Source organism: Hypomesus nipponensis, chromosome 7 (genome assembly GCF_054491055.1).
Source record: "Hypomesus nipponensis isolate SF chromosome 7, ASM5449105v1, whole genome shotgun sequence".
NCBI classification, from domain to species: Eukaryota; Metazoa; Chordata; class Actinopteri; order Osmeriformes; family Osmeridae; genus Hypomesus; species Hypomesus nipponensis.
Window position 1 is genome coordinate 18,092,047 of NC_140367.1, and position 18,899 is coordinate 18,110,945.

The window sequence follows — 18,899 nt, forward strand, 5'->3', positions numbered from 1 at the left end:
GAGGAAGCCCCTGGCCCCAATCTTAGTTACTAATTTCGGCTCTATATATATATCGGCTAGTTATGGTAAGTAATCCAGGCCACGGTGACAAAACCGCTAGAATACATCTAAAAGCATGTATTTACAAATAGAAGGTTTTCACCGACGTCACGTTCTGAGCAGTAACCTGGATGCACGGCCATTGTGGAGGCACTTGGTGTAAATAACTGAACGGAGTACATGGAGTATTGTGCGCTTTGGATACTTTAAGTGAATGTAGCCATGTGGACGATTAGAACCTCACTTTGGATTGACGACAGTATGAAAATATAGGACGGTTTTATGTTAATATCGCTCTGGAAAAGAGCGTCTGCTAAATGAGTAAATGTAATATAAAATGTAATCTTCATGAAAGTCAGTTGGTTTAACTGTTACTGTAGCTAGCTAAATGTGGGAACGGAAGATAAAGTTATAAAGAGCTAGCCTAGCTAAATTGTCGTCCTTTAGTTTAAACTCCGTAATGTTAAGCGTATATCGTAATAGTACTTGTTTTTGTACTACTTTAAATGCAATGACAAATACACTGAGTAGCCTACAGAAAATATGCGTCTGTATTTTCTGTATTGTAAAGTAAACTAATGGCGCCCCATTACTATCCCCCATGTTGAGAAACACTGTCCACATGTTGAAGTGCTTGTTGTGTTCGAAAAAAAGGCTTGATATATAAATACTATCCCTCATCATTAGTGCATGTAGGCCTACATAGGGTTTAGAGCAATGCAGATATTCTTGCAGCGCGTTGTCATAACTATTATAAAAAGATTTTGCATTCACCTGTAAACTAATGGTTTGTGTTCTGTTCCAATCCATTTACCTAGCGTCCTCAGGTCTCTGACAATGTCTTCTAGACGGGATGGCCAGTCCGGACAGAAGCCGGGGTGGAGCAGGATTGTGCGGTGCTCAGAGGAAGACTCTGCCATCTTGAACTTTGTGTGCAAGCGCAAGCGTGAGACCCGAGGTATCCTGCTGTGGCTGGAATTGGAGAAGCGGGGTCTGATCAATCGTAGCTGCTGGTCCATGAAGGTTCGCTATCAGAAGTACATTTACATTTAGTCATTTAGCAGACGCTCTTATCCAGAGCGACTTACAGTAAGTACAGGGACATTCTCCCCGAGGCAAGTAGGGTGAAGTGTCTTGCCCAAGGACACAACGTCATGCACACCGGCCGGGAATTAAACTGGCAACCTTCAGATTACTATGCCGATGCTCTACCCGCTCAGCCACCTGACTCCCTAAGTACCTGTGTTTCATTGCTGCAGAACCAGGCCAGTCTTCTGAACCAGAGGTCGGAAAGCCAGCCTCTATCCTAGTGTGGCTGTAATTGGAGAAGCAGGGTCTGATAAATCGTAGCTGCCGGACCATGAATTAGGTTCGCTAACAATTGAGATTTCATCTTTGGGAGTATAATGTGTACAAAACCTTTTTTATAATGCCTTTTTAATGTGTTCACAGTGGTTCTCAAGTGCCATCTCAAGCCGGAGTAGAGGACTTCCCCCATTTTTTCCTCGCCCCAGCTGGAAGACCTGTCGTGAACCACCCAGAGTACAAACAGTAACCTTTTTCTATATGTTAGGTGAGAAACAAGTGTATTCCCCTTTCCCGCGCTGCGCACCAGCATAAACGTATACAAAGTTACAGATAAATGGGTACTGTGTAGACGGTGATTGTGTGTTTTTTTTGCAGGTGCATCATGAGCGTGCATGTAGGCCTACATAGGGTTTGGGGCAATGCAGATATTGTTGCAAGGCGTTGTCATAACTGTTGTAAAAGGATTTTGCATTCCCCTGTAAACTAATGGCTTGTGTTCTGTTCCAATCCTTTAACCTAGCGTCCTCAGGTCTAACCCCGACAATGTCTTGTAGACGGGATGGCCAGTCGGGACAGAAGCCGGGGTGGAGCAGGAGTGCGCGGCGCTTTGGCAACACGTCAGAGGAAGACTTCGCCATCTTGAACTTTGTGTCCAAGCGCAAGAGTGAGACCCGAGGTATCCTGCTGTGGCTGGAATTGGAGAAGCGGGGTCTGATAAATCGCAGCTGCCGGTCCACAAAGGTTTGCTATCAGAAGCACCTTTGTGTTTCATTGCTGCAGAACCAGAGGAGGGGAGGACACAGGGTTAGACAGGTAGAGGACTTGGGGTTAGGCCAGGGGTGGGGTTTGTTGCGTTCAGGATCGCGGACGAGGGGGAGCACGCGGGGGTTTAGGGTTAGAGAGGGAAGAGGACTTGGGGTTAGGCCAGAGGAGGGGAGAACACAGGGTTAGACAGGTAGAGGACTTGGGGTTAGGCCAGGGGTGGGGTTTGTTGCGTTCAGGATCGGGGACGAGGGGGAGCACGCGGGGGGTTAGGGTTAGACAGGTAGAGGACTTGGGGTTAGGCCAGGGGTGGGGTTTGTTGCGTTCAGGATCGGGGACGAGGGGGAGCACGCGGGGGGTTAGGGTTAGACAGGTAGAGGACTTGGGGTTAGGCCAGAGGAGGGGAGAACACAGGGTTAGACAGGTAGAGGACTTGGGGTTAGGCCAGGGGTGGGGTTTGTTGCGTTCAGGATCGGGGACGAGGGGGAGCACGCGGGGGGTTAGGGTTAGACAGGTAGAGGACTTGGGGTTAGGCCAGGGGTGGGGTTTGTTGCGTTCAGGATCGGGGACGAGGGGGAGCACGCGGGGGGTTAGGGTTAGACAGGTAGAGGACTTGGGGTTAGTGCTGGGTTTGGGCCCTATAGGTGATTGCTGATGGTTGAGCGTATACTGTGCTGTGCCACATAAGTCAAAATAAAATAAAAAAATTAAAAACTCTTTCACTTTCCCTTGTCCCTTCCTTCCTTGAAAATAGTTGTCACCCAGAGAGTTTGCGTGGGCGGGGTGGTACACACCATCACCTTCCCGCAGTGTTGGTGTTAGAATTGGGTCGGTGGTTTGGGGAGCTTGGGGTTATGGCTCAGGGTTTGGCTGTTGGCGTTGGCCTGGGGTGAGAACGTAGAGGTAGACAATGGGTCGGGCTGAAGTAACGTGTCCGTTCTGATACAGCAGGTGCTGTGTGGCGACGATGGTTGAGTGTAAAAATAGTCACATGACTTGGCAGAGTGACGTCGTGACGTTTTTGAGCCCCCCAAACGCCAAACCCCTCCCTCCAATTGAGCTCTATAAATGGAGCAGAGGGCGCATGGGCGGGTGGGCGGGCTAAATTTTCAGAGTAAATTTTGCAGCCCGCTTCTGACAGCTGCTCCGTTCATCCCTATTCATTTGGGGTCCACCGTTATTAATGTGGGGTTATTGCTGTTATTAATGTGGGGTTATTGCTGTGCTGCGGCAATGCGCTTCTCATCCCCGTTGTGACGGGTGTGTCTTTTTGTTGGCGTTTAGCTGTTGATAAAAGGCTGTCATTACTGAGCAAAGTCGATGTATTGTGCATAGCTCCGTAGCGGGGCGAGGGCGGCATGGGAAGACGTTGTGCGCGCAACACAGCTCATGCACCCACATACAATGTGTACAGTGGAGAATGCCCGCAGTCATTTGTGTGTGAGTCGTGTTTAGCTGTTCGTGAGAGTGTGGATTTGTTGAGCAAAGTGTATATACACATATTGCCGAGTGGCTATTGCACGCTGTCGTGTTGCGCCCACAGCGCGCCACAGTCCAGAGTCCGTGCTGCGCGTCTCCCCCAGTCAAAAGCCAGCGCTCCAGTTACGGATTTGTGTTATTGCAACAAATATGCTGCAGTCCCGCAGGGGGCGCCGCACGGCCGGCCGGCTGGTCAAAATGCATTGCTTCAAATGAAGAAGACGAACGCGTCGTTCACTCTCTGTGGTCGTCATTGATTTCGTTCGCAAGTGGCGAGCCAGACCAAAACCCCCGTTTCATTTTATCCTAATGTGTGAACATGTGAGAAAAAATGATAAAGAAAACGATCAGTGATAAAGAGAAGCAATCGTCGATCCATAAATTCATCAATCAATCAATCAATCAATCAATCAATCCAAGCTTCTGCTCCAAATGACGTCAGTGCGGTCAGCTGTGGGGTTTCATTGGGGTTTCATTGGGGTTTGGGGGGATAGCCTAGCCCTCCTAGCCAGCCTGTGGGTAGTGGGCATACGTAGGTAGGTAGGTAGGGTAGGTAGGTAAGGGAGAGCCCACGAGCATGGCACTCATTTGCATGGCACTCGTTTACATACCGCTAGCCCATTGGTCGAGGCACTTTGACACCGCCCAGAAAATGTCAAGACAGTGCACGGACGTTACAGGGTTTTGAAACTTTGCGCCACCCTGTGGACAAAAAAAGCCACTGCGACAGTCAAAGTCGAGCACTAGGTCAACGGTTGTGGCCTCGGGCGTCTGGTGAAGCCCTCGTGCTTGCTACGAGTCTGAGAGGCGCGCGCGGGCGATCTCCCTGCATTCAGCAGGCCTCCAGCTTTCCGTGGGCATGCGTTGTGTGGGCGTTTGTCCCCCGATTGGCCCCCCTCGGACAGGCCAAGGCGCTAGGCGTGGCGTGATGTTTTTGCACTGGTCACTGTTCATCTCACCGTGATAATACCCGAGGGGCACACCTGTACGGCCACTCTTTGTCAGACTCCCAAAGCCCCTCTGAAGTGGAATATACATGGCGGTCTTTCATGGGAGCTTGAGGACGGGGCTTGGGGCTTGGGGCTTGGGGCTTGGGGCTTGGGGCTTGGGGCTTGGGGCTTGGGGCTTGGGGCTTGGGGCTTGGGGTAAGGGATAGCCCACGAGCATGGCACTCCTTTGAATGGCACTCGTTTACACATCGCGAGCCCATTGGCCCACAATAGAATAAAGGCTCGATTGTATAAACACTATCCCTCATCATTAGTGCATGTAGGCCTATGTAGGGTTTAGAGCAATGCAGATATTTTACTGAACAGCAGACAGACAGACAGACAGACAGACAGACAGACAGACAGACAGACACACACACACACACACACACACACACACACACACACACAGACACACACAGACACAGACACACACAGACACACACACACACAGAGAGATGCTCAAAACAGTAACCCTTTGATATGTTAGGTGAGAAACAAGTGGATTCCCCTTTCCCGCGCTGCGCACCAGCATAAACGTATACAAAGTTACCGATAAATGGGTACTGTCTAGACAGTGTTTGTGTGTGTGTGCGCGTGTGCATGTGCGGGAAACTGAGAGACGGGAGATATGTGTGCAGGTTCTCGAGGGAAGGCAGATTGCAGCCAATCACCTTCTCTGCAGTGCGGATGACACGCTGCAGCCTGCTCTTGTCCTTGGCAGTGGCAGCAGCGTACCAGGTCAACAAAAATAGGAAGGCAAGTGAAAAAGGCAGGAATGCAAATGGATGCGTTGTGAAATTGTGTGTTTGCTTTTCTTTTGCAGGTGCTCTGTGGCGATGGACGAGTGTGTAAATCACGTGTCTGCAGGGAAAGGTAGGTGCCACATATTTGGAGATCAAGGTAAGTGTTGTTGCAACGTTTTTTAGTGTGTAGGTGAGTGAGGGGGTGCTCCTGGAAGTGTGTGACCAGTGTTGTTTGTAGCTGTGCCAGGCGGTTTGTTGTTCTGGTGTTGTTTCAGCCTGGTGTCTATCGATGCCCCGGTTTCTCCAACGTAGTGTTTGTGGCAGAGGGTGCAGGTGATGACGTAAACCACATTGGAGGTTTGTGAAGTGAGACTGCCCGGAACCGGAGCTGATGTGTGACTGTGGGGGTTTGTGATGAATTTTCCGTTCTTGTAGGGACTCCACTACCTGCCATCGAGCACATCCAGAGGAAACGCTGTCTGCATCGAGCTCGCAGCATCCTCCAGGACTCCCCTCGCCCAGCCGACACACGTCTGCCTTCACTTTGTCACTTGCACTACTGGAATGTCAATTTGCAACCACTGTCTGTTTATTGCAGTCACAGCTGTTTACAGTAACAGCTGTTTACTTGCGAATCTTGCACTGCGCCACCTTAACTGGATTGTGCTCCTTTGCACTGACGACTGTCATATGCAGTGCCAACTGTTTGCATTCAGCACCGTACTTTTAACTGTAATATGCAATCAATTTCCACTGCACTTTGACACTTTTTTTTTTTTTTTAAGGATAGCTTCTGTCCATACTTTATTGCACAACACCTGCACTTACTTCTGGCCAGACCTAAACTACATTTGGTTGCCTTGTACCTGTACTTGTGTAATGACAATAAAGTTGAATCTAATCACATCTTTGGTTCTCTAGGTTGGAATGCAGAAGAAAATCAACGGGAACCACATTTTAAAAAAGGACCAGGAGCCCTCGTCATCGTTGTTACCTGTTGGGATGTCCTGAAACTATGAACGCCAACGCAGGTAAGTAATACACAAGGTAAGTGATGTACAAGAAGTAACATACACATAGGAGAAGGTTCACACACACACACACATATATATATATATATATATTTATTCAAACACTAACAGTGTCTGCAGGTAGGTAGGTAGGTGGGTGCCAAATATTTGGAGATCAAGGTAAGTGTTGTTGCAACGTTTTTTAGTGTGTAGGTGAGTGCCATTTTTGGACATCTTTACCATTGTTTGAGCTGCTAAATCAATGCTAAACACACACACACACACACACACACACACAGACACACACAGACACACACAGACACACACACACAGAGAGAGATGCTCAAAACAGTAACCCTTTGATATGTTAGGTGAGAAACAAGTGTATTCCCCTTTCCCGCGCTGCGCACCAGCATAAACGTATACAAAGTTACAGATAAATGGGTACTGTGTAGACGGTGATTGTGTGTTTTTTTTGCAGGTGCATCATGAGCGTGCATGTAGGCCTACATAGGGTTTGGGGCAATGCAGATATTGTTGCAAGGCGTTGTCATAACTGTTGTAAAAGGATTTTGCATTCCCCTGTAAACTAATGGCTTGTGTTCTGTTCCAATCCTTTAACCTAGCGTCCTCAGGTCTAACCCCGACAATGTCTTGTAGACGGGATGGCCAGTCGGGACAGAAGCCGGGGTGGAGCAGGAGTGCGCGGCGCTTTGGCAACACGTCAGAGGAAGACTTCGCCATCTTGAACTTTGTGTCCAAGCGCAAGAGTGAGACCCGAGGTATCCTGCTGTGGCTGGAATTGGAGAAGCGGGGTCTGATAAATCGCAGCTGCCGGTCCACAAAGGTTTGCTATCAGAAGCACCTTTGTGTTTCATTGCTGCAGAACCAGAGGAGGGGAGGACACAGGGTTAGACAGGTAGAGGACTTGGGGTTAGGCCAGGGGTGGGGTTTGTTGCGTTCAGGATCGCGGACGAGGGGGAGCACGCGGGGGTTTAGGGTTAGAGAGGGAAGAGGACTTGGGGTTAGGCCAGAGGAGGGGAGAACACAGGGTTAGACAGGTAGAGGACTTGGGGTTAGGCCAGGGGTGGGGTTTGTTGCGTTCAGGATCGGGGACGAGGGGGAGCACGCGGGGGGTTAGGGTTAGACAGGTAGAGGACTTGGGGTTAGGCCAGGGGTGGGGTTTGTTGCGTTCAGGATCGGGGACGAGGGGGAGCACGCGGGGGGTTAGGGTTAGACAGGTAGAGGACTTGGGGTTAGGCCAGAGGAGGGGAGAACACAGGGTTAGACAGGTAGAGGACTTGGGGTTAGGCCAGGGGTGGGGTTTGTTGCGTTCAGGATCGGGGACGAGGGGGAGCACGCGGGGGGTTAGGGTTAGACAGGTAGAGGACTTGGGGTTAGGCCAGGGGTGGGGTTTGTTGCGTTCAGGATCGGGGACGAGGGGGAGCACGCGGGGGGTTAGGGTTAGACAGGTAGAGGACTTGGGGTTAGTGCTGGGTTTGGGCCCTATAGGTGATTGCTGATGGTTGAGCGTATACTGTGCTGTGCCACATAAGTCAAAATAAAATAAAAAAATTAAAAACTCTTTCACTTTCCCTTGTCCCTTCCTTCCTTGAAAATAGTTGTCACCCAGAGAGTTTGCGTGGGCGGGGTGGTACACACCATCACCTTCCCGCAGTGTTGGTGTTAGAATTGGGTCGGTGGTTTGGGGAGCTTGGGGTTATGGCTCAGGGTTTGGCTGTTGGCGTTGGCCTGGGGTGAGAACGTAGAGGTAGACAATGGGTCGGGCTGAAGTAACGTGTCCGTTCTGATACAGCAGGTGCTGTGTGGCGACGATGGTTGAGTGTAAAAATAGTCACATGACTTGGCAGAGTGACGTCGTGACGTTTTTGAGCCCCCCAAACGCCAAACCCCTCCCTCCAATTGAGCTCTATAAATGGAGCAGAGGGCGCATGGGCGGGTGGGCGGGCTAAATTTTCAGAGTAAATTTTGCAGCCCGCTTCTGACAGCTGCTCCGTTCATCCCTATTCATTTGGGGTCCACCGTTATTAATGTGGGGTTATTGCTGTTATTAATGTGGGGTTATTGCTGTGCTGCGGCAATGCGCTTCTCATCCCCGTTGTGACGGGTGTGTCTTTTTGTTGGCGTTTAGCTGTTGATAAAAGGCTGTCATTACTGAGCAAAGTCGATGTATTGTGCATAGCTCCGTAGCGGGGCGAGGGCGGCATGGGAAGACGTTGTGCGCGCAACACAGCTCATGCACCCACATACAATGTGTACAGTGGAGAATGCCCGCAGTCATTTGTGTGTGAGTCGTGTTTAGCTGTTCGTGAGAGTGTGGATTTGTTGAGCAAAGTGTATATACACATATTGCCGAGTGGCTATTGCACGCTGTCGTGTTGCGCCCACAGCGCGCCACAGTCCAGAGTCCGTGCTGCGCGTCTCCCCCAGTCAAAAGCCAGCGCTCCAGTTACGGATTTGTGTTATTGCAACAAATATGCTGCAGTCCCGCAGGGGGCGCCGCACGGCCGGCCGGCTGGTCAAAATGCATTGCTTCAAATGAAGAAGACGAACGCGTCGTTCACTCTCTGTGGTCGTCATTGATTTCGTTCGCAAGTGGCGAGCCAGACCAAAACCCCCGTTTCATTTTATCCTAATGTGTGAACATGTGAGAAAAAATGATAAAGAAAACGATCAGTGATAAAGAGAAGCAATCGTCGATCCATAAATTCATCAATCAATCAATCAATCAATCAATCCAAGCTTCTGCTCCAAATGACGTCAGTGCGGTCAGCTGTGGGGTTTCATTGGGGTTTCATTGGGGTTTGGGGGGATAGCCTAGCCCTCCTAGCCAGCCTGTGGGTAGTGGGCATACGTAGGTAGGTAGGTAGGTAGGGTAGGTAGGTAAGGGAGAGCCCACGAGCATGGCACTCATTTGCATGGCACTCGTTTACATACCGCTAGCCCATTGGTCGAGGCACTTTGACACCGCCCAGAAAATGTCAAGACAGTGCACGGACGTTACAGGGTTTTGAAACTTTGCGCCACCCTGTGGACAAAAAAAGCCACTGCGACAGTCAAAGTCGAGCACTAGGTCAACGGTTGTGGCCTCGGGCGTCTGGTGAAGCCCTCGTGCTTGCTACGAGTCTGAGAGGCGCGCGCGGGCGATCTCCCTGCATTCAGCAGGCCTCCAGCTTTCCGTGGGCATGCGTTGTGTGGGCGTTTGTCCCCCGATTGGCCCCCCTCGGACAGGCCAAGGCGCTAGGCGTGGCGTGATGTTTTTGCACTGGTCACTGTTCATCTCACCGTGATAATACCCGAGGGGCACACCTGTACGGCCACTCTTTGTCAGACTCCCAAAGCCCCTCTGAAGTGGAATATACATGGCGGTCTTTCATGGGAGCTTGAGGACGGGGCTTGGGGCTTGGGGCTTGGGGCTTGGGGCTTGGGGCTTGGGGCTTGGGGCTTGGGGCTTGGGGCTTGGGGCTTGGGGCTTGGGGTAAGGGATAGCCCACGAGCATGGCACTCCTTTGAATGGCACTCGTTTACACATCGCGAGCCCATTGGCCCACAATAGAATAAAGGCTCGATTGTATAAACACTATCCCTCATCATTAGTGCATGTAGGCCTATGTAGGGTTTAGAGCAATGCAGATATTTTACTGAACAGCAGACAGACAGACAGACAGACAGACAGACAGACAGACAGACAGACAGACAGACAGACAGACAGACAGACACACACACACACACACACACACACACACACAGACACACACAGACACAGACACACACAGACACACACAGACACACACACACACAGAGAGATGCTCAAAACAGTAACCCTTTGATATGTTAGGTGAGAAACAAGTGGATTCCCCTTTCCCGCGCTGCGCACCAGCATAAACGTATACAAAGTTACCGATAAATGGGTACTGTCTAGACAGTGTTTGTGTGTGTGTGCGCGTGTGCATGTGCGGGAAACTGAGAGACGGGAGATATGTGTGCAGGTTCTCGAGGGAAGGCAGATTGCAGCCAATCACCTTCTCTGCAGTGCGGATGACACGCTGCAGCCTGCTCTTGTCCTTGGCAGTGGCAGCAGCAGCAGCAGCAGCGTACCAGGTCAACAAAAATAAGAAGGCAAGTGAAAAAGGCAGGTAACAGCTGTTTTCTTGCGAATCTTGCACTGCGCCACCTTAACTGGGTTGTGCTCCTTTGCACTGACGACTGTCATATACAGTGCCAACTGTTTGCATTCAGCACCGTACTTCTAACTGTAATATGCAATCAATTTCCACTGCACTTTGACACTTTTTTTTTTTTTTAAGGATAGCTTCTGTCCATACTTTATTGCACAACACCTGCACTTACTTCTGGCCAGACCTAAACTACATTTGGTTGCCTTGTACCTGTACTTGTGTAATGACAATAAAGTTGAATCTAATCTCATCTTTGGTTCTCCAGGGTGGAATGCAGGAGAAAATCAACGGGAACCACATTGAAAAAAAGGACCAGGAGCCCTCGTCATCGTTGTTACCTGTTGGGATGTCCTGAAACTATGAACGCCAACGCAGGTAAGTAATACACAAGGTAAGTGATGTACAAGAAGTAACATACACATAGGAAAAGGTTCACACACACACACATATATATATATATATATATATATTTATTCAAACACTAACAGTGTCTGCAGGTAGGTAGGTAGGTAGGTGGGTGCCAAATATTTGGAGATCAAGGTAAGTGGTGTTGCAACGTTTTTTAGTGTGTAGGTGAGTGCCATTTTTGGACATCGTTACCATTGTTTGAGCTGCTAAATCAATGCTAAACACACACACACACACACACACACACACAGACACACACAGACACACACAGACACACACAGACACACACACAGACACACACAGACACACACAGACACACAGAGACACACACACACACACACACACACAGAGAGAGAGAGATGCTCAAAACAGTAACCCTTTGATATGTTAGGTGAGAAACAAGTGGATTCCCCTTTCCCGCGCTGCGCACCAGCATAAACGTATACAAAGTTACCGATAAATGGGTACTGTCTAGACAGTGTTTGTGTGTGTGTGCGCGTGTGCATGTGCGGGAAACTGAGAGACGGGAGATATGTGTGCAGGTTCTCGAGGGAAGGCAGATTGCAGCCAATCACCTTCTCTGCAGTGCGGATGACACGCTGCAGCCTGCTCTTGTCCTTGGCAGTGGCAGCAGCGTACCAGGTCAACAAAAATAGGAAGGCAAGTGAAAAAGGCAGGAATGCAAATGGATGCGTTGTGAAATTGTGTGTTTGCTTTTCTTTTGCAGGTGCTCTGTGGCGATGGACGAGTGTGTAAATCACGTGTCTGCAGGGAAAGGTAGGTGCCACATATTTGGAGATCAAGGTAAGTGTTGTTGCAACGTTTTTTAGTGTGTAGGTGAGTGAGGGGGTGCTCCTGGAAGTGTGTGACCAGTGTTGTTTGTAGCTGTGCCAGGCGGTTTGTTGTTCTGGTGTTGTTTCAGCCTGGTGTCTATCGATGCCCCGGTTTCTCCAACGTAGTGTTTGTGGCAGAGGGTGCAGGTGATGACGTAAACCACATTGGAGGTTTGTGAAGTGAGACTGCCCGGAACCGGAGCTGATGTGTGACTGTGGGGGTTTGTGATGAATTTTCCGTTCTTGTAGGGACTCCACTACCTGCCATCGAGCACATCCAGAGGAAACGCTGTCTGCATCGAGCTCGCAGCATCCTCCAGGACTCCCCTCGCCCAGCCGACACACGTCTGCCTTCACTTTGTCACTTGCACTACTGGAATGTCAATTTGCAACCACTGTCTGTTTATTGCAGTCACAGCTGTTTACAGTAACAGCTGTTTACTTGCGAATCTTGCACTGCGCCACCTTAACTGGATTGTGCTCCTTTGCACTGACGACTGTCATATGCAGTGCCAACTGTTTGCATTCAGCACCGTACTTTTAACTGTAATATGCAATCAATTTCCACTGCACTTTGACACTTTTTTTTTTTTTTAAGGATAGCTTCTGTCCATACTTTATTGCACAACACCTGCACTTACTTCTGGCCAGACCTAAACTACATTTGGTTGCCTTGTACCTGTACTTGTGTAATGACAATAAAGTTGAATCTAATCACATCTTTGGTTCTCTAGGTTGGAATGCAGAAGAAAATCAACGGGAACCACATTTTAAAAAAGGACCAGGAGCCCTCGTCATCGTTGTTACCTGTTGGGATGTCCTGAAACTATGAACGCCAACGCAGGTAAGTAATACACAAGGTAAGTGATGTACAAGAAGTAACATACACATAGGAGAAGGTTCACACACACACACACATATATATATATATATATATATATATATATATATATATATATTTATTCAAACACTAACAGTGTCTGCAGGTAGGTAGGTAGGTGGGTGCCAAATATTTGGAGATCAAGGTAAGTGTTGTTGCAACGTTTTTTAGTGTGTAGGTGAGTGCCATTTTTGGACATCTTTACCATTGTTTGAGCTGCTAAATCAATGCTAAACACACACACACACACACACACACACACAGACACACACAGACACACACAGACACACACACACAGAGAGAGATGCTCAAAACAGTAACCCTTTGATATGTTAGGTGAGAAACAAGTGTATTCCCCTTTCCCGCGCTGCGCACCAGCATAAACGTATACAAAGTTACAGATAAATGGGTACTGTGTAGACGGTGATTGTGTGTTTTTTTTGCAGGTGCATCATGAGCGTGCATGTAGGCCTACATAGGGTTTGGGGCAATGCAGATATTGTTGCAAGGCGTTGTCATAACTGTTGTAAAAGGATTTTGCATTCCCCTGTAAACTAATGGCTTGTGTTCTGTTCCAATCCTTTAACCTAGCGTCCTCAGGTCTAACCCCGACAATGTCTTGTAGACGGGATGGCCAGTCGGGACAGAAGCCGGGGTGGAGCAGGAGTGCGCGGCGCTTTGGCAACACGTCAGAGGAAGACTTCGCCATCTTGAACTTTGTGTCCAAGCGCAAGAGTGAGACCCGAGGTATCCTGCTGTGGCTGGAATTGGAGAAGCGGGGTCTGATAAATCGCAGCTGCCGGTCCACAAAGGTTTGCTATCAGAAGCACCTTTGTGTTTCATTGCTGCAGAACCAGAGGAGGGGAGGACACAGGGTTAGACAGGTAGAGGACTTGGGGTTAGGCCAGGGGTGGGGTTTGTTGCGTTCAGGATCGCGGACGAGGGGGAGCACGCGGGGGTTTAGGGTTAGAGAGGGAAGAGGACTTGGGGTTAGGCCAGAGGAGGGGAGAACACAGGGTTAGACAGGTAGAGGACTTGGGGTTAGGCCAGGGGTGGGGTTTGTTGCGTTCAGGATCGGGGACGAGGGGGAGCACGCGGGGGGTTAGGGTTAGACAGGTAGAGGACTTGGGGTTAGGCCAGGGGTGGGGTTTGTTGCGTTCAGGATCGGGGACGAGGGGGAGCACGCGGGGGGTTAGGGTTAGACAGGTAGAGGACTTGGGGTTAGGCCAGAGGAGGGGAGAACACAGGGTTAGACAGGTAGAGGACTTGGGGTTAGGCCAGGGGTGGGGTTTGTTGCGTTCAGGATCGGGGACGAGGGGGAGCACGCGGGGGGTTAGGGTTAGACAGGTAGAGGACTTGGGGTTAGGCCAGGGGTGGGGTTTGTTGCGTTCAGGATCGGGGACGAGGGGGAGCACGCGGGGGGTTAGGGTTAGACAGGTAGAGGACTTGGGGTTAGTGCTGGGTTTGGGCCCTATAGGTGATTGCTGATGGTTGAGCGTATACTGTGCTGTGCCACATAAGTCAAAATAAAATAAAAAAATTAAAAACTCTTTCACTTTCCCTTGTCCCTTCCTTCCTTGAAAATAGTTGTCACCCAGAGAGTTTGCGTGGGCGGGGTGGTACACACCATCACCTTCCCGCAGTGTTGGTGTTAGAATTGGGTCGGTGGTTTGGGGAGCTTGGGGTTATGGCTCAGGGTTTGGCTGTTGGCGTTGGCCTGGGGTGAGAACGTAGAGGTAGACAATGGGTCGGGCTGAAGTAACGTGTCCGTTCTGATACAGCAGGTGCTGTGTGGCGACGATGGTTGAGTGTAAAAATAGTCACATGACTTGGCAGAGTGACGTCGTGACGTTTTTGAGCCCCCCAAACGCCAAACCCCTCCCTCCAATTGAGCTCTATAAATGGAGCAGAGGGCGCATGGGCGTGTGGGCGGGCTAAATTTTCAGAGTAAATTTTGCAGCCCGCTTCTGACAGCTGCTCCGTTCATCCCTATTCATTTGGGGTCCACCGTTATTAATGTGGGGTTATTGCTGTTATTAATGTGGGGTTATTGCTGTGCTGCGGCAATGCGCTTCTCATCCCCGTTGTGACGGGTGTGTCTTTTTGTTGGCGTTTAGCTGTTGATAAAAGGCTGTCATTACTGAGCAAAGTCGATGTATTGTGCATAGCTCCGTAGCGGGGCGAGGGCGGCATGGGAAGACGTTGTGCGCGCAACACAGCTCATGCACCCACATACAATGTGTACAGTGGAGAATGCCCGCAGTCATTTGTGTGTGAGTCGTGTTTAGCTGTTCGTGAGAGTGTGGATTTGTTGAGCAAAGTGTATATACACATATTGCCGAGTGGCTATTGCACGCTGTCGTGTTGCGCCCACAGCGCGCCACAGTCCAGAGTCCGTGCTGCGCGTCTCCCCCAGTCAAAAGCCAGCGCTCCAGTTACGGATTTGTGTTATTGCAACAAATATGCTGCAGTCCCGCAGGGGGCGCCGCACGGCCGGCCGGCTGGTCAAAATGCATTGCTTCAAATGAAGAAGACGAACGCGTCGTTCACTCTCTGTGGTCGTCATTGATTTCGTTCGCAAGTGGCGAGCCAGACCAAAACCCCCGTTTCATTTTATCCTAATGTGTGAACATGTGAGAAAAAATGATAAAGAAAACGATCAGTGATAAAGAGAAGCAATCGTCGATCCATAAATTCATCAATCAATCAATCAATCAATCAATCCAAGCTTCTGCTCCAAATGACGTCAGTGCGGTCAGCTGTGGGGTTTCATTGGGGTTTCATTGGGGTTTGGGGGGATAGCCTAGCCCTCCTAGCCAGCCTGTGGGTAGTGGGCATACGTAGGTAGGTAGGTAGGGTAGGTAGGTAAGGGAGAGCCCACGAGCATGGCACTCATTTGCATGGCACTCGTTTACATACCGCTAGCCCATTGGTCGAGGCACTTTGACACCGCCCAGAAAATGTCAAGACAGTGCACGGACGTTACAGGGTTTTGAAACTTTGCGCCACCCTGTGGACAAAAAAAGCCACTGCGACAGTCAAAGTCGAGCACTAGGTCAACGGTTGTGGCCTCGGGCGTCTGGTGAAGCCCTCGTGCTTGCTACGAGTCTGAGAGGCGCGCGCGGGCGATCTCCCTGCATTCAGCAGGCCTCCAGCTTTCCGTGGGCATGCGTTGTGTGGGCGTTTGTCCCCCGATTGGCCCCCCTCGGACAGGCCAAGGCGCTAGGCGTGGCGTGATGTTTTTGCACTGGTCACTGTTCATCTCACCGTGATAATACCCGAGGGGCACACCTGTACGGCCACTCTTTGTCAGACTCCCAAAGCCCCTCTGAAGTGGAATATACATGGCGGTCTTTCATGGGAGCTTGAGGACGGGGCTTGGGGCTTGGGGCTTGGGGCTTGGGGCTTGGGGCTTGGGGCTTGGGGCTTGGGGCTTGGGGCTTGGGGCTTGGGGCTTGGGGTAAGGGATAGCCCACGAGCATGGCACTCCTTTGAATGGCACTCGTTTACACATCGCGAGCCCATTGGCCCACAATAGAATAAAGGCTCGATTGTATAAACACTATCCCTCATCATTAGTGCATGTAGGCCTATGTAGGGTTTAGAGCAATGCAGATATTTTACTGAACAGCAGACAGACAGACAGACAGACAGACAGACAGACAGACAGACAGACAGACAGACAGACAGACAGACAGACAGACACACACACACACACACACACACACACACACAGACACACACAGACACAGACACACACAGACACACACAGACACACACACACACAGAGAGATGCTCAAAACAGTAACCCTTTGATATGTTAGGTGAGAAACAAGTGGATTCCCCTTTCCCGCGCTGCGCACCAGCATAAACGTATACAAAGTTACCGATAAATGGGTACTGTCTAGACAGTGTTTGTGTGTGTGTGCGCGTGTGCATGTGCGGGAAACTGAGAGACGGGAGATATGTGTGCAGGTTCTCGAGGGAAGGCAGATTGCAGCCAATCACCTTCTCTGCAGTGCGGATGACACGCTGCAGCCTGCTCTTGTCCTTGGCAGTGGCAGCAGCAGCAGCAGCAGCAGCGTACCAGGTCAACAAAAATAAGAAGGCAAGTGAAAAAGGCAGGTAACAGCTGTTTTCTTGCGAATCTTGCACTGCGCCACCTTAACTGGGTTGTGCTCCTTTGCACTGACGACTGTCATATACAGTGCCAACTGTTTGCATTCAGCACCGTACTTCTAACTGTAATATGCAATCAATTTCCACTGCACTTTGACACTTTTTTTTTTTTTTTAAGGATAGCTTCTGTCCATACTTTATTGCACAACACCTGCACTTACTTCTGGCCAGACCTAAACTACATTTGGTTGCCTTGTACCTGTACTTGTGTAATGACAATAAAGTTGAATCTAATCTCATCTTTGGTTCTCCAGGGTGGAATGCAGGAGAAAATCAACGGGAACCACATTGAAAAAAAGGACCAGGAGCCCTCGTCATCGTTGTTACCTGTTGGGATGTCCTGAAACTATGAACGCCAACGCAGGTAAGTAATACACAAGGTAAGTGATGTACAAGAAGTAACATACACATAGGAAAAGGTTCACACACACACACATATATATATATATATATATATATATTTATTCAAACACTAACAGTGTCTGCAGGTAGGTAGGTAGGTAGGTGGGTGCCAAATATTTGGAGATCAAGGTAAGTGGTGTTGCAACGTTTTTTAGTGTGTAGGTGAGTGCCATTTTTGGACATCGTTACCATTGTTTGAGCTGCTAAATCAATGCTAAACACACACACACACACACACACACACACAGACACACACAGACACACACAGACACACACAGACACACACACAGACACACACAGACACACACAGACACACAGAGACACACACACACACACACACACACACACACACAGAGAGAGATGCTCAAAACAGTAACCCTTTGATATGTTAGGTGAGAAACAAGTGGATTCCCCTTTCCCGCGCTGCGCACCAGCATAAACGTATACAAAGTTACCGATAAATGGGTACTGTCTAGACAGTGTTTGTGTGTGTGTGCGCGTGTGCATGTGCGGGAAACTGAGAGACGGGAGATATGTGTGCAGGTTCTCGAGGGAAGGCAGATTGCAGCCAATCACCTTCTCTGCAGTGCGGATGACACGCTGCAGCCTGCTCTTGTCCTTGGCAGTGGCAGCAGCGTACCAGGTCAACAAAAATAGGAAGGCAAGTGAAAAAGGCAGGAATGCAAATGGATGCGTTGTGAAATTGTGTGTTTGCTTTTCTTTTGCAGGTGCTCTGTGGCGATGGACGAGTGTGTAAATCACGTGTCTGCAGGGAAAGGTAGGTGCCACATATTTGGAGATCAAGGTAAGTGTTGTTGCAACGTTTTTTAGTGTGTAGGTGAGTGAGGGGGTGCTCCTGGAAGTGTGTGACCAGTGTTGTTTGTAGCTGTGCCAGGCGGTTTGTTGTTCTGGTGTTGTTTCAGCCTGGTGTCTATCGATGCCCCGGTTTCTCCAACGTAGTGTTTGTGGCAGAGGGTGCAGGTGATGACGTAAACCACATTGGAGGTTTGTGAAGTGAGACTGCCCGGAACCGGAGCTGATGTGTGACTGTGGGGGTTTGTGATGAATTTTCCGTTCTTGTAGGGACTCCACTACCTGCCATCGAGCACATCCAGAGGAAACGCTGTCTGCATCGAGCTCGCAGCATCCTCCAGGACTCCCCTCGCCCAGCCGACACACGTCTGCCTTCACTTTGTCACTTGCACTACTGGAATGTCAATTTGCAACCACTGTCTGTTTATTGCAGTCACAGCTGTTTACAGTAACAGCTGTTTACTTGCGAATCTTGCACTGCGCCACCTTAACTGGATTGTGCTCCTTTGCACTGACGACTGTCATATGCAGTGCCAACTGTTTGCATTCAGCACCGTACTTTTAACTGTAATATGCAATCAATTTCCACTGCACTTTGACACTTTTTTTTTTTTTTTAAGGATAGCTTCTGTCCATACTTTATTGCACAACACCTGCACTTACTTCTGGCCAGACCTAAACTACATTTGGTTGCCTTGTACCTGTACTTGTGTAATGACAATAAAGTTGAATCTAATCACATCTTTGGTTCTCTAGGTTGGAATGCAGAAGAAAATCAACGGGAACCACATTTTAAAAAAGGACCAGGAGCCCTCGTCATCGTTGTTACCTGTTGGGATGTCCTGAAACTAT

At 49.6% G+C, this 18,899-nt stretch overlaps 1 long non-coding RNA gene across 1 annotated transcript; it reads left to right on the forward strand.

The window, feature by feature from the left end:
• The first annotated feature begins 177 nt into the window (after positions 1-177).
• On the forward strand, positions 178-1,871 carry LOC146281790 (uncharacterized). Its single transcript, XR_014762500.1, has 3 exons — positions 178-1,062; positions 1,299-1,408; positions 1,492-1,871. It is a non-coding gene; the product is annotated as an uncharacterized LOC146281790 (long non-coding RNA).
• Positions 1,872-18,899: the final 17,028 nt, after the last annotated feature.